The sequence below is a fragment of the Orcinus orca genome, chromosome 12 (assembly GCF_937001465.1).
Source record: "Orcinus orca chromosome 12, mOrcOrc1.1, whole genome shotgun sequence".
Classification (NCBI taxonomy): domain Eukaryota; kingdom Metazoa; phylum Chordata; class Mammalia; order Artiodactyla; family Delphinidae; genus Orcinus; species Orcinus orca.
This window is the reverse complement of record NC_064570.1, coordinates 10,692,948-10,709,516: the sequence shown is the minus strand read 5'-3', so window position 1 is coordinate 10,709,516 and position 16,569 is coordinate 10,692,948. Positions and strand designations below refer to the sequence as shown.

The following is a 16,569-nucleotide window of genomic DNA, read 5'->3' as shown; positions in this document are numbered from 1 at the left end:
GGCTATGGGATGGCAGGGAGGGGGTTTCCGCAGAAGGTTTAAGCCAAGGAACTTCTCTCAGAAAGTGGAGAAAGAAAACCAAAGAATGTGAAGTGGTGTATTTTTTAAATGATGTACATATATTACTTTGTTTTCAAAAACTGATTTTTTAAGAGAGTGGCTAATTCAAACATGTACTTTTCAGCTGCTTGCCTGTGAGTCTCATAAACAGAGCCTTTGGCTAAAGGAAAGCAACAGGGCAATATGGCCACCCAGGGAGAAGGCACCTCACGGGATCTGCCTCTTCCTTCATCTTGTGGGAACATCTCACATTCTATTTCCTCTCTTGGCCCTCTTGGACTTCTATTCCCATCTCTGCAATCTTCCCCGCCCTAAAGGAGTCCCTGAGAGGTCACTCTGCTCTAAAATTGGAATAAATCATTGCTTTTAAAGGGCAAATTATGCTTTTGACAGGATGAACTGCACGAGTGCAGGGTGTGGAAGTTGTGGATTATACTCAAAATGCAGACACAGTTTATTTGAAGTGGTGTCAGCCCACTATATGCAATTCTGCTGCAGGCAGATGCAGTGCTCTTAGGGCTGCTGGGTGATGGGGACGTCGCTGTGGTCTTCTCTGGCTACTCTGTTCAGGGGAGGAGGTGTGGTTGAGGAAAACAGCCCAGTTCAGACAATGCAGCAGCTGCCTTGACTAAGAATAGAATCCCATGTTTGATTTGAATTAGCCATTTGAAACAAGAGCAAAACAGCTCTGAAAGTACTACCATCTGTTTTCCTTTAAGGCTGGGTCATAAATAACAAGATGAAAATATATTTCCTGTTCTGGATTTGTGACCTGAACTGCCTTCTGCTACGTTGTTACTGACCACTTTTGCTATACACGCACATGACATTCATTGGGGAGCTGTTGGCTGTACGGTGGTTAGAATTTGTTGTTGTTGTTTCGTTTTTCAACCTCTATATGGATGAAGAGCTCCTTTATTTCACCCTTCACTTGTTAAACAAGGAAATATAAGTAAATTATTCTCTGTGTATTTTTTAAAAAGCAATTCACACCAAACAGCCAAGTGTTCAAACTGTTGCTGTTGCCAAGCACACTTTTGCTGCAAATTCCTGCCTAGTGGAAGGATATCTTCCAGGTCAAGGTCAAAGTGAATGAAGAAGTAAGGGAGAAGACGGGGAGCTCATCCACATCTATTACTCACCAGGCATTGACCTGCTAATCCCAATAACATAAGGACGGAGAGAAGAGAGAAACATCGAGAGAGAGACAGAGAGACAGAGACAGAGAGACAGAGACAGAGAGACAGAGAGAGAGAGAGAGAGGATTCCAAAAGAGCAATAATATTTCTTTCCATGCAGGTCACCAGACAGTACTTGCGTCCTTCTTAGCTGGGATTTCCAGCAATTGTAAACTATGATTTATCAGCTCTTTCTCCAGTTATTTTTTTCATTCTCATTCACACCAAAAAAACTCTGATTTTGTTTCTTTGATAATTCAAAGGGAAAAGGCCACGAAGCCTGGTAGGCCATCCCATTTGTGCACGCCTTGGGCAGCTGCCAATATATTCTGGGAGGCATTTCAAATGACAGACACGCAAACATGAAATGTACCATAAAGGGCTGTGATTTCTGCAAGTTTGAGATCGGCCAGCTGTGAAAGAAGCTGTACTTAACAGCGAATGTCTCCACATGTTTAAATGTTCTTTTTAAACGATTTTGAAGAAAAAGGCAGACTTAGAGCAACAGAAATGTTAGAAGGCATATCCATGAGTTAATGAAAGCGTTGCCTTGGAGACCTGGTACAAATGCTGCGTGCCCTTGATGAAGCCAGACACTTGGCAGTGATGGGGCCCAAGCAAAGCAGTCACCACGCCGCCATCAACTGAGACTTCGTAACAGAAAGACAAGGGTGGGAAGAACCTGGTCATCTCATGCTTAGACTAGCAGAAAACCTTCTGACAGGCCTTCCTGCTGCAGGCTCAGCCCATCCTGAGCATCCTGGACCATGCTGTCAGATTACTCTTCCTTAAAAGAACAAAGCTTCTGAAAATGAAACAAACAACAAACCCTCCACTCGTCCCCCATTTTGGCAAAACAGTCCCCAACCTACCCTTGCAGCCTGACCTCCCTCCCCTGGCGGACCACAACGCCCCTGCCTCTACTCCTTCCATGCCCTTGCCCCACTTCCATCCAGAAGCCTGCCTGTCCACCCTCCAGCCATGGTCCCGCTGCACCTTTCCCAGAGTCTGCTCCACCACCCAGCCCATGGGAGCTCCGTGACAGAACAAAGAGTTAAATGTAAATACACTTGAGAAACACAGCATATTGAGTTTCCCTTTTGGAGAATTATCATGTATTGGTCATAAAAAGGCTCTGAGAAATCACACAGTGAAGAAACCCATTTCACCTTTTTAGCCAGTGGTACCCAAATGCCTTTGCCCTCAGGACACTTTTACTCCTAACAAATTAGGGATTCGTTTAGAAACCACAGGAAAACATTAATTCAACTGAATTAATGTTTCAGTAACTGAAACTCCATCTCTTTCAGAAAATCACTTCCAAACACTCCATCCCATCCCTCTTGCCCCTCTGAACCTAACACAGTTATTGTTTGCACCTCTAGTTTGATATATTTGTAATGGCTGATTATGCATGGATGTCAAAACAATATTAATCATAATCATAACAGATACCATTTAAGAAGAACCAGCTACTTTCCAGGTATGATACTAGGTGCTTCGCAGATATAACCTTAGTTTATCCAGTTCTAACAACACTGGGAGGTAGACGGTATTATCCCCATTTTACCAATAAGGAAACCAAAGTTCCTTCAAAGTTTGAGTAACACAGCTAGTAAGGCATGGACCTGTGCGTCAGTTCTGGGTCCTCGTGTAACCCATACGCCAAGGTCTCTTCTAGCATGCTGTGCATTCAACTAGATGGGCCACTCCTTAAGAATCAGAGACCGCGTTGCCTTTCTGAGTAGCTGGCATGTGGTAAATGCTCAGCATATATGTCCTTTAATTGGCTGCTGAAACTCTTCTAAGAGCAGCAATAGAACAACAGACAGATTCATGAGCTTCGTAGAATCAGTGTATATTACACTATTCCCTCCACTGCTCTTTTTAAAAGTTCTTTTAAATTTTTATCAGAGAAAATTCTATATCTCCTAAGATAACTTCTTATTCTGCAACAAACTACGTAATTCTTAAAGGTGCTTGAAGCCATTACAACTTACTGGCATAATTAATAAAGGATGGACATCTTTAGTAGAAACAACTTTGAGCATCCTGCCATCTTCTGTCTGAGGTCGAGGCTGGTGCACCACAATGGGGCATGCTCAGTACACTCACTGTAGACTGGGAGATTGATGACTGGTAGCCTCCCTCCTCCTTGACAAGCAGTAGAATCATAGTTGGGTTAACAGCCTTGATTATGGAGTTGGAGTCCTGGGTGGCATAGGATGGTGACCAAATGCCAGATACCAGCACCAGACTGCCTGGGTGGAAATCCCAGCTCTGTCTCTTACAAACTGTGTGACTTGGCACACGTTACCACACCTCTTCTTGCTTGACTTTCCCCATAGGTAACATGCGGAGAATAATACTACCTACCCCAGAGCACTGGTATGAGTAGAAAATAAGATAATACATGTCAAGTACTCCCAAAGAACGCCTGGCATGTAGTAAACATTCAGTAGCTGTTGGATATTTTTACTCTATTCACGAGCTAACTGGAGCTCTTGGTTGATCGTTCCCATAACTATTTTTACATAAAAGTGAACAATAATAAGCTAAATGATATTGAATATTTACTACGTGCCAGATACATTCTAAGTGCTTTCTAGACATCTTCTCATTCAAGCCTCTTTACAACCTTTAGGTAATCACTAGTTTCATTCTCATTCTACAGATGGGAAACTGAAGGCCAGTGATTAAATAACTTGTCCAAGTCCATTTCGTAAGTGATGGTGCTGGATTTAAACCAAGCTCTGCCTGGATGCAAAGCCCACAGTGCTCATCACTATTTTGTGTGCCATCTATACACATACATACAAGGTCATCAACTGTAACAAAGCTATTGTGATTGTGCCTTTGCTCTTGCCATTCTCCAGGCTGCTAAGCCCACCTTATATGGTCGCCACCTACCCAGATTCTACTCCTCAGTGAGCCTGACTCCTCCTGGGCATCTTCCCAGACACCTGCTTCTCACGTCAGAGCCACGCTTAGCACTCATGGAATGAAACACACCATTAAGCTCTTTACTGGTTTCATGTCCCTCCAACTGCATGTTGCAACCAAGAGGCAAAACGACGTTTTATATTTTTCTCCCATGTCACACAGTCCTTAAGAAATATTCATGGACTGATGAGCTCGTTACTTAATATATTAAGTTTTAGCTTCCACTTAGGTTTAAGACGTTGTCAGTGACAGCATTTAGAAGAAATATTCTTCCTGATCACTTTTGGAAAGGCCAGTATAAAAATTTCAAGTTATTATACTCATGTTAACCTTTACCACATGAGCATACTCATTTCTCTGTGTTAGGTTTTCCTGCATGTTTTGTTAGCAAGTGTTATATGAAGAGCCACATGTCCTTCATATTCACCTTTTGTCCAGTTTAGTTTCATTTCAGCATATAAACTACATCTTATATCATTGGTAAAAGAAAAAGAACAAAGTTATATGCGTGGTTATTTTTCAAGATAAAAGAAAAATGGGGGTTAAGGAAAGAACTTCAAAGTTAATTTACCAAAATCCAACTATATCCTTGACCTGTGCAGACCCCAATAAGGCATTAATTACAAAAGGATTAACACTCTTCTCCACTGTAACAATGGACTCCTCTGTCAATGGAAGGTGATAACAATATTTTCATTCATCCATTAGCATGGGATTCATAGATTAGGAGAAAGGTCTTAACACTCTTCCTAAATGAAGTTAAGCAACGCTGTGGAGGGAAAGAGCTACTTTCATAGTGTAAAAGGACTTAAGCGATTTAGAAAAATCCCAGCAACATTTTGCACTGTGCTCTGCCCAGAGCTAGCAGGGGACGCTATGAACGTGTTAGCTGGAAATATTTATCCTGTTTGCATGCAACTGGGGACACTGCATTAGCAAATGACTCCAAGGATATCTTACAAGAAAATATTTCCCTGTTCTTTTGCACTATATACCCAGCCTTCCCCTTTTCCTCTGCCCACTCGGATGACTGTCCAACTTCAGAGTGGATGCAATGACTCAGTGGGAGAGACATAAATAAACATTTTCTTCCCTGAATGATTCAACATGTTACAGCCATGTTGGAACAGAGAATACCATTAGCATGGTAAACTTTACTTATAAACATTTAGAGTTATTTTTGCTTAACTGAATTCTGCCACCAGTTCTACTGCCTATCCCTTGAAATAGGATTTTGTACTTTTTGTGGAATGACACGATGCTTTAAAAATGTAACAGATATAAGGATACCCGGGCCAGGGAAAGAAGAAAAGGATTTATGAATAGTATACACACCCTCAGTGGAATTTTTCTTACTCTTTGAAGTCTTCCCATCTAGGTCAAGTCAGTAATGCTGCCAAAGTCTTCATGGGCATAAGGAAGCCTTTCACATGCTTATAACCTTGAAAGATAAATGAAAGGCTAGCTAAGAACTTTCCTTACATGTTCATTTTTCCTCCTTGAAAGGATAGTTGACTGAAAATAAAACAGAGTTGACAGGAGTGCCAAATCGCGCCATATTTCTGCCACTATTTAAACTCGGCACTTTTTTCTCACACATTTGAGCTCTGAGCCAACAGAAGGGGACAGGGCAGCAGCATGTTAGAGGCCGGGTATGGGAGGCAGGGTGCTAAGTGGACCCCCACGGTCGTCACCTACTTGTGCTGTGAATGTGATTGTTACCGCACAGGGAGAAAAGAGATTTTGCACATGTAATTAAAGTAACTAAGCAGCTGGTCTTGAATTAAGCAAAAAGGAGATTATGTGGGAGAGCCTCAACTAATCATGTGAGATCTTTAAAAACAAAGTGTTTTCTCCAGCTGGTGGCAGAAAAGGAAGTAAGGGAGATTAGAAGAGGGGGAAGGATTCGACATGAGGGAGGTTGTCCATGGCTGAGATGGAAGGAACGGTGAGGCAAGGATGTGAGAGTGCCGCCCAGGAGCTGAGAGTGGTGTACCAGGTCAGCAGCCAGCAAGAAAACAAGGATTTCACGCCTGCAACCACAAGGGCCTGAATTCTGCCAACAGTCTAAATGAGCTTGGAAGTGAGACAGAAGGGAAGGGGTCAGGGCACACCGTTAAAGGAATGACACAGCCATTGAGGATATGACAAAAACTGCTTAAAACCAACTAGGCCCAAGACGGTGTAGACCTTGAGCCTCATTATACGCTCCTTGTAACACACAAGCATGCTAAATGACACACCCACAGGTGCCATGACAATTCCGAGGCTGACCATAAAAGGCCAAGGAGTGGGTGGTGGCCCACTTCTTGGAAATCCCTGCCCCTTCCCCAAAATAGTTGCAATAATCCTCTCACTTGTTAGCGTATGAAATTACCCAACCCATAAAAACTAACCACCCCATACCCCTTCTGAGACAGAGCGCATTCTGCCTATGAAATGTGCATCTCTCTAAATAAACTCACTTTCACTTTACTCTGGCTCTCTCTTGAATTCTTCCCTGGTGAAGCCAAGGACCCTCACTTGGTGGCCTGTTCCAGGGACTCGCCCAAGACGTGGGACATGACTGCCTTCTCTTGCCCCGTCCTCCTGCAACAGAAGCATTCTTTCCGAATCTCCAGCTTAGCCCTCCTAGCCCCTTGATTTTGGTTTTGTGAGACTCTAAGCAGAGAATCTAGTTGCACCTACCCAGACTACTGACCTACAGAATTACGAGATAGTAAATGGGTACTGTCTTAAGCTCTTAAATTTGCAGGAGTTTGTTACAAAGCAATAGAAAATGAATTCACTTAGTATTAGCTAAGAATCGGTCTCCAAACATTCCCACTATTCTCCTGTTCCAAGTTTCCTTTCCAACCAAAATATCTTCTTTGGTTCCTTAACATACCTTTTGCTTTCTCCTAGGCAGCCTTTACACACATTAACTTGCTATCTTGAAAGGCCTCTCTTCTGTTTAGCCAAGGCCTTTGAGACCAACCTAGAGCTTATAACCTGAAGGAAAGGAGCCTGACACAGTTTTCTTTCCAAATTCAAGTCATCTTCACCTGAATAATTCAACTGTCATTCAATTATGTCTGCTTTGTGGCACCTTTTCCTATGTGGTCTATATTCTTATTTTACCCCTATTTATCTTCTTGTTTATTAGATAGTAAAGCTCTTGAAAGCAAGTGCTTCTAATTTTTATCCCCTACTCTACCTAATACATCCCTTGTACATCACAGGCACTCTGTAAATATTTGTTCAGTTGTTTTGTTCTGAAGTATCTCTCTTTAATCTTAATGAGATTAAATGACACCAACAGTCCAAAGAAAACCTCATTAGCCAAGCAACAGGAATCTCAGCAGTGACCTGCCCCACATTCTACTTGGCCTTTCACTACCGTGAACCCCAAACACACTTAAACTGTCAAAATTAAAAATGTAAGTGCAAAAACAAGATAATCACAGAAAGTAACGTTTGCCAATTGATTTGTGTGACTTTCAGTGACATTGTAAGCTCCCAGCTATCCCCTGAGCTGCCAATTCGCATAGAAAGGGATGCTTTCTCTATGGACCATGTTTACCACGAATACACTATTCGCATGAATGTGCAGGAGAGGAAAAGACCAGCAGAAAATATAAAGCGTGTTGGGTTGAACGTCATGAACAATTAAGAATGATCCACACAACAGGCGTGAAGAAGCAAAAGCCAGAAGTTACCCACGGTGTTGCAAGCCATGCAGATTGGCTTTAATCCCTTGAAATACAAATAGGGCTTAAGATCCCAGCTAAGACATTTACTAAACTAAATGAACCTATTTTAAAGTTTCAGGGAAAAGCAACAAGAATGCAATTTGGAAAAATAATGAAAGTCAACTTCGTCACACTCCATTGTTTCTACCCAACCCCAGAGCAACACGTTGCTCCAACACCATATGAAAATCCAACTCAAACTTTCAAAATATCACTATCTATTTTTCTTTGTTTCTCGAAGGAAAATGTGAAATGAAAATCAATTTGACGTGTATTTTAAGTGCTCTCTGTTATATACAGAACCATAGAACTTGAAGGCTGGCTGAGACTCTGACAGGCCATTTTGTTTATTCTTCTCCATTAGGCAGGCCCACACTTAATCCTTCCTTGATAGGAAAATCTCTATCGTTTTTAAAAGACTTTCAGAGATTTCTCAGACTCTCTCTAACCCACTAAGGTAGTTATAACTTTTCTTATTATCTAGCCTAAATCCTTCACACTATGCTTAAGACTCATTTCTTCTTGTCTGACTGTTCACTAGAGGTACAGGGAATAATTTATCCCTCTCTTTCATATAAGAAATACTCATATACTGATAATAATTACGGAATTAGCTCTGCCATCTCATGATGCAATATTCCAAGGCTGTTGTGGTTCTCTGCAAAATATTCTGCAACTTCTCTTGCTTTCCTTTACCTATCAACTCAAAAATGGTTGCTACCCTCTGTTAAGGATTTAATTACCTGATTCTGAAGTCCTTGGTAGTTCTTGTATGTTACACCTTGGGCATCTGTCCAGGGTCGTATCTCAGGAATATGGGATGAAATAAATCATCCAAGGCTGTCCTCACTCCTACAAATAATTTTATGAAGATAATTTGGTTGGAATGAGCATTGAAGGCAGCTATGAAATGTGAAAGTAAGTCACAGAAAGGTTGTCTATATAGAAAAAAAAAAAACTGAAAGGAAATATATCACAATGCTAATAGCAGTTATCCCTGGATGACGGTAGGATTATGTGGGTGTGTGTTTTGTCTTTCTTATTTTCCAAACCTCTTGTAACGCATTAATTTTTAATGAGAGAAGAGTAAGTAGTATGTGTAATGTATGTGTGTGTGTGTGTGTGTGTGTGTGTGTGTGTGTGTGTTGGAAAGGGTAAGAAGGAGCTGCCTAATGGATTATATAGGAGGGAGGTAGTGGGTGGCCAACCATCCCAGTCTTCACACTGAAAGTCCCAAGTTGCAGAAAACCCCTCAGTCCCAAGCAAACCTGGCTGGCTGGCCACGCTACAGGTAACCAGGCGAGGGGACAGCATAGATGCTGCTGGGAGTGGGAATAACACCAGTACCATTATTTTTCCCACCAGATGGAAACCACTTGCCTCTTCCTGATGGGCTGCTCAGGATCCTTAGATTTGGGGGACCCAAGCAACACCCCAAATACGTGGAAAGGTAAGAGCAAATCTGTGTTCTCACCATGTTTTCTTTTTCATATACAGAGGCACTTTGCTGATTCAGGGCAAGGTAATAAAGGATTTTAGATTGGATCAGAGCAGAAGATTCTAGGCTTATGTGTTCGCTTTGCTTTTGTTTTCCTTTCTCCCCAGGGCTCAGGAACTAGAAATGCCAGGCCCACACCTTCAAGAGCCAACTTAAGACACAGACATGGTGTCAAATCAACGTGTTGACCTGGTACCTTGCATCAGGTTCCACACACTGAGCCCGCTCTGAGCAAAACCGTGGGGCAGGAACACAGCTCTGGCTTTGAATGCGTCTCCACTCCTGTTGGAACCACCCTTCCCTCCTTCAGTAGCCCAGCTGCTATCCCAGGCCTTTGCTGCGTGAAGTGCATTTGTTTCCAAGTGCTGTGTGGTTACAGTGGAGGCCCAGGAGACAGTGTAATAGCATTGGAAAGCAGAGGTTTTCGAGCAAGGCATATACAACTCAGAGCAAATCCACAGGCAGATCTTACCTTCAAGCCTCCATTTACACCATGTAACAGCAATAACAATCACATTATCTACCTCCTAAACAATGCATGTAACATGCCTAGAACAGGGCCCAGCATTATGAGCACAGGCACATATATACACACACATATATGTACCAGCAAGGAAAGAGCCTTACTTCTATTCTTCTTTAATACAAAATCAGTCTCAATCATTCATTAAACATTTACTGAGCACTCACTGAGGGCCAGACTGGGCTAAATATCAGGCTACAAGATGACTAAGATATGGCCTCTGTCCTCAAGGAGTTTACAGCCCAGCACAGGGAACAGATGTGAGCACAACCTGGACTGTTCTCTGAGCAACAAAGCAAGTAGGTAGTGAGTGCTGGGAAGAGTAACATTAGGGAAGTCTGCACAGAGGATAGCGTGTTAGAATCAAATCTTTCAAATAATTTTTAATTTTTTAACTTTAGAAGTACACCGCTTCACTATTAAAAGATTCAAAACACATAAACAAAACAGAGAAAAACAAAGTAAAACCATTTGTGACCCCCAATGCCAAGAGGTAAACAACTTTTAGCATTTTTATATCCTTCCATAATTCTTAGATACATATGGAAAATATATATGTATCCTTGGTGAGGATTATATGGTACATGCTATTCTGTAATCTAATTTTTTTCACTTAAAAATATAGCCTGCACTGTCTTGCATGTCAAGAAATATAAAAATAAGTACAACTTTTTAAGTGGCTGCATAGTATTCTACCATAAATGTGTATGTAATTTTCTTTTTAACAAACCCCTTTAATGGTTTCCAAATGGGTTATGCTGGACACTCTCATTCAATGGGAACTATAAGTTTTTTTTTTTTAAGAGGGGGTGTGGCATGATGTGATTTGTAAGGAAACAGGCAGCGAGGAAGATAGATCCCATCAAAAAGAATTCCAGGGCTTCCCTGGTGGCACAGTGGTTGAGAGTCCGCCTGCCGATGCAGGGGACACGGGTTCGTGCCCCGGTCCGGGAAGATCCCACATGCCACGGAGCGGCTGGGTCCGTGAGCCATGGCCGCTGAGCCTGCGCATCCGGAGCCTGTGCTCCGCAACGGGAGAGGCCACAGCAGTGAGAGGCCTGCGTACCGCAAAAAAAAAAAAAAGAAGAAGAATTCCAAGGGCACCAATATTCTAGTTGGAGTTAAAGAGGGCCTGAATTAAGGCAGCAGTGGGCAGATGGGGAAGGGCCCAGCTGGGGGACTCATGGATTTGAACTCATAGGACTTGGGGGCTGACCATGGGACACTGAGTCCGGGGATCGGTTGTGTCTTGATGGGGCTTTAGCTCCTCGCTGCTTATTAACCACGAGAGAGAACCCAAGAATCGTGTGTCTGGGGACATGTGGATATCATGAATTCCTTTTAGGACATGTTGAGGTTGAGGGGCATGTGAGACTCTGACATGGGGATGATCCGTTGTCAAACCCATAGCTCCAGATTATGTCCAGGTGGAGAAGTGGTTTTGGAAATATTCAGCAGGATGAAGACGACTGTCCAGGAGAGCTGTGTTAGGGTTCAGACTGAGAGGTGAGGACAGATTATGTGGGAGGAATAGGACAAGCTAAGAGGGACCAGCCACCGAATCAGAGATGTGAGCACAGGGCCACTGAGGTGTGCGTGAGGAGAGGCCAGGCTGGGAAAGGCTCATCTCTATGACAGTCTTTTGCTGCTGGAGGACTCAGAGAATCCCAAGGGATGTGTTAGCTCTTCTGTGGACATGCCCTTCCCCAGGGTGCAGTCACCCTGGATGACTTCATAATAAATGTTACGACCACATCCAAGGCCAGCGGTGGGGGTCAGGCTTGGCTATTAGGATTGAACACTAAGATATCCTAGAGGAGAATCTCTCAAACTCTGCTACAGCCCGCTCATAAAAAATGGGGGAAAAGACGTTTATAGTCACACAAGTTTGAAAGCATAGAGGTAAGTGTTTAAAAGGAATTCTTCACTGCAGGACTTTTCAGAGGCTTTGATACTCATTAGAACTGTGCCTCTTCAAGAGAGCAATGTGGTGGATGGCATCTCCCAAACTTCTGTAACCATGGAATTCTTTCCACATAGAAAACCTACTAGTAACTCGGAGATCACTTGTATTCTGGGAGGCGTATAGGAAATACGGACCGAGAGAAACGCAGCAGGTACTATACACAACCCCAAGTTCAATTACTCACAATAACAAAACAAAGCAGCTAATTTACTGTGTCTGCAAAATAGGTCAAACACTAAAGGGCAAACACAATAAAGGCGAGGAGTCTTTTAGTGCCATATTTCATTAGTTCTGAGTCACATTGCTTTACATTTTACTCTCTGAAATCGAAAATCAGGATGTACCTCAGAGGTGGTGTCAAACAATCTCTGTCTGCCCTGTGCCAATCATGACAGAGCTCTCACTGCATCAGCAACTTGGAAGAAAATTCCTGGAAAATTAGAAAGGCATTCTTGTAAATCAAATGTTTGTGGGGAGCGGGTCTGGGATGGTAACTAAGTGATCAGCCACATTCTTGACCTGGGAGTCAAAGCCAGGTAAAGGGTTCTGCACCAATGGCTTTGGGTTATCTTACAGACTCTTTTAAGAAACAACAAGCCTCAATGTCTTCAAAGGAAGTTACTGATATATACACAAGCATGGGCATCAATGACAGTAAATGAAAAGGGATGCAGAAGAACTGGCCTTTGGATGTGAAGAAGTTTTAGAATACCATAATTACTTAGCTCCCTTATGTTTTTCCTTTTTTCTGTAGGCAAAAGAGTGATAGATTAAAACAAACAAACAAACCTATGTCTAAGTACAAAGACTTTAAATGAGTATAAAATACATTCTAAGTGATAAGAAAGCATCGTATCACAGTTTCATGGGCAGTGATTTTTCCTTCTTAGTGGTATATAAAATAATGGAGCATTTGAAGTCAATTGTGACTTAGAATTAGTGAAATGGATAACTGGCTTTGAATAAATGTATTTTGGCCAATTCTTTCTAAAACTTTTTGCAATTTATTCCTAAATGGCTAAAATTCCCAAGGAAATTCAATTAACTAGCTTTAGAGTAAAATTTCTGAGAATAGCCTTTGGTTCCCTTATTCTTTAGGATTTCAAAATCATCACTCTCCTCTTCTTGGAAATCTCAAGCCAGCCACCTCCTAAAGTAACATCTCTGTAACAGGCTTCTGCCTCTAAGCTGTCCTGGACAACAAAGCTTTGCACTGGACCAATTCCCTGGAGAAAACCTAGCTTCCTCTAAGTTTTTGTTTTCCTCTGCAATTCTCTTTTTATAGTTGGAGCCAGTGGGAAGGCCATTCGGCCCCAGCTGATCTCAATTAAACCCTCTGTGTGAAGCAGGGGGTAGGGGTGACCCAGCACTGTCTCTCCCCTCTTCATTTCCTTTCTATAAAACCAGGGGATGAGATAAGACATTCTCCAGGTCCCTACAGCATTAACATTCTATGTTTTATGTTGACTTCTCAAAACAATCAAATGTATTCTTGATATTTAACTTGCATTTTATACAAAAGAAGCATATTATACTCACAATTAACCATTTTGCCTTAATAAGCAGATACAGCTCTTTACAATTCTCACAGCCTACTGCCAAATTTGGAAACACACTTCAAATTAACATTTTTCAGAAGGTCATTTAATGTATACCAGCGCCTCTCTGAATTTGACTTCTGTGTTTTAAAATTATATTTGTTCTCATCTTGAAAGTAACCAGAAGTGCTGGGTCTTAACAAGATAATCATTCCTAAGTTGAGATGGGCAGTTCTGATGAAGTTAACTATTTATATGATCTACAGTCACTAGCCCACAAGACTGTGAAGTCGAGCTCATGTCCATCTCATTCGCTGTGGTATCCCTAGCACCGAGCACGGTGCAATCGTGTAATAAGTGCTCAACATCTTACTACTGGATGAAAAAATGAATGACTCAATGGCATTGAGAAACAGATAATGACAGGCAAAATGACTTGTTAAATGCCTAATGTGTGTGTAGTATAAACCACTACAAACAAGAACAGATCATTTAAGGAGACTAATCTTTCTTCTGAATTTTGTTCCCTCCAGGACATACTTCAGAAACACGGTAACAAAACATGCATTCTTATTGACCCTAGGGAAACAGGTGATTGATATTGAAGTTTGTGGGATTATTTATCATATACATGCACAGGCATCTTCTCAATCACTAATTATAAACCAGACAGTTTCAACTGTAGCAAAAGGAGACTCCTAAACTGAATATTTGAATTCTTTTTTAATTGTTGAAGATTCATTAGCCCCTTGAGAGAAATATTGAAAAAATGTTGGATGGAGGGCTGGACCCCTAAACCCCAGAATTAACATTCCCATTAAAAGAGTGTAAGAAGCTCCCCAAAATCTGATGGGAGGTGTCCTTTAGAGGCAGAAAATTTACTCTTGGAAAAGGAATAAGCTGAAGACCTTGAGGGTCTTATCTGACGACGAGAGATGAGTTTTTGAGTGTGGCACTGGGAAAAGAGCCTCTATCCAGCCCCTGGAACTTGATCCAGAGAAGAGACTAGAAGTCTGGGAGACACCTGCCCCATCGTGTGCAGAGAGGAAGGAGCCAGAGCAAAGCTGCCCGAGTCTGTGGGATGCCAAGGGCATCAGGAAAGCGCTGGGGCTGCCAGGCACCCAGCAAAAAGGAGGACATGGCAGTGTTTGTATCCCAGCACCTTTCTCTGGTTTGGGACTTTGAGTTCAAAACCCACTGGCATTTTTATTCAGGGACTTGTTTATTCCTGATTTTTGTATGTCTTGGAAAAGGAAAAATGGCATGAAAATTCCTTAACATTGGAGATGTACATTCAGATTCTTACTATGCTCCCTGGCCAGTCTGCTGAAATCCCAGAATTTTTATAAAAATTATCTTGCTTACCAGAATTCATGAAATTCTTCCACTGAACTAATCTGCAGATTCTGTCAAAACAAGCTCCTTCTCATACGTCAGCAACTATGGGTCTTTCCATATATTGATAGAAAAAATATATATTGATGTGCAGAAAAGTAAGAGAAATTGAGGGGTAGAGAGCAGAGGAGAATGTTATTCTGATCTTTTTCAGCCCTGAAGAAACATTTGAATCGGGAATGCTGTATCTATCACAACAACAGAAATGTGTACCTTAGATCTCTACTATTTTAATTCTCTGCATTATACCAGTATATTAACTATTTATAAGAACCATCCTATAGATTTTTTTTGTCAAATTGGGTGATTTAATTGATCATATGTAACTAAATACTACAGAGTTGAGTGATAAATTGTAACTTGATACTATTATCAAGTCACCTCCATAGATCAGAGAATTATATATGAATATATGCATATTTAGGATCCTAAAAGCAGCAGCACAATTTTTAAAGTTATAAGCCTAGTTGGCGGGGCTGGAGAGAGTTAGAAATAAAGATTCATTTCATCCAACAATTCTAACTAACACTCATTCATCCTGAAAGAAAAATATAAATGCAGCTACTCTATTGATCATTATTTCATAGGAGTTTGGAGTGTCTATCTTCACCAAGAGCTTCTGATTCTTTCATTGGAGGAAAGTTGGATAGGGGAAGAGATGCATGCAAAGGCATGATGACCTTCTTCATACATGCAGCATCTTTCCACTCTCCCTTTCTCTCGTCTGATGTGTGGCCTGGACAAGTTGCATCCCATGCTGTGCTGAGGACTAGAAGGAAAAGGTTTAACTGATGGTCTCAGACCAGGCCTACATTCCTTTGTAAACTTATCTCTGTGTCTTCCCCCACAGGTCGGCTTAGAGGGGAGGAGATGTGCGGTATGAACAACTGGGGAAGAGGTGGAGCAGAGCACATGCTGAATGGAAACTAAGCATCCTTGTCTCTTTTGACCCTGGTCTCCATGGTAGGAGATGAGGTAAACTTCCAAACTCCCCCCTGAAAAAAAATGTGATGAACACTAACCCATCTGAGCTAGAATAAGTCAAACAGAAAGACTGCTAGTTCTGAGAGACCCAGGGTTTTCTACACATATCATCAAATACCTGCCCTGCAGAGCTTCAAATAAATGCATAACAGATAAACGGGTAAACATGAGGCCAATGTTATTTATCAAATTGGAGGCAGGGAAATCAGGATACAGGTCAGAGGAAAAGTTGAGAAAATTCAGAGCTTAACTAAAACTCAACACAGAGAGATTTATTTCTCTGCTTCCAAAGAATCATAGCTAACCCCAGTAATATATTTTATGCACACATACAGAAAATGTATTTTAATTGAGTAAAGCTTTCTAAGTATGCAAATAAATTATGTCATTAAAATAAACCCCTCTGGGTGTTCACACCATGAGGAGAAGATTCCTAATCACTGATAAAAGTGTATTATTCCATGAGTCAGCAATAGCTATTCTGTGGGCAAAAAATAAATTAATTAAAGATAAATAAAACTCCCAACTGGCTGTATATATATATATGTAATTATATATTAAACTGTATTCTACATTATATAATTACATTATACAATTATATATACTTTTATATTATGTATATAATTATTATATATTATGTACACAATAAGCCTTTTAAAGGCCGGCCGTGCCCAGAACAGCGTGGGAAATCACATGACATATGAATGTCACCCACTTACCTCTAGTCTATGTTTTTACACAGTCATATACTTC

General features: G+C 41.4%; 1 long non-coding RNA gene across 3 annotated transcripts in view; it reads right to left on the bottom strand.

Moving 5' to 3' along the window:
* The window catches only part of LOC125960674 (uncharacterized), a 299,417-nt gene that overhangs the window by 107,223 nt on the left and 175,625 nt on the right, over nt 1–16,569 (bottom strand). For 2 of the 3 annotated variants that reach the window (XR_007470591.1, XR_007470593.1), the window contains 3 exons: nt 8,656–8,764; nt 6,647–6,770; nt 5,517–5,622 (listed from right to left, as the gene is read on the bottom strand). This is a non-coding gene — a long non-coding RNA (uncharacterized LOC125960674). Of the gene's footprint in view, nt 1–5,516; nt 5,623–6,646; nt 6,771–8,655; nt 8,765–12,243; nt 12,332–16,569 lie in introns of those variants that run through there. The other variant, XR_007470592.1, reaches the window with a different exon arrangement.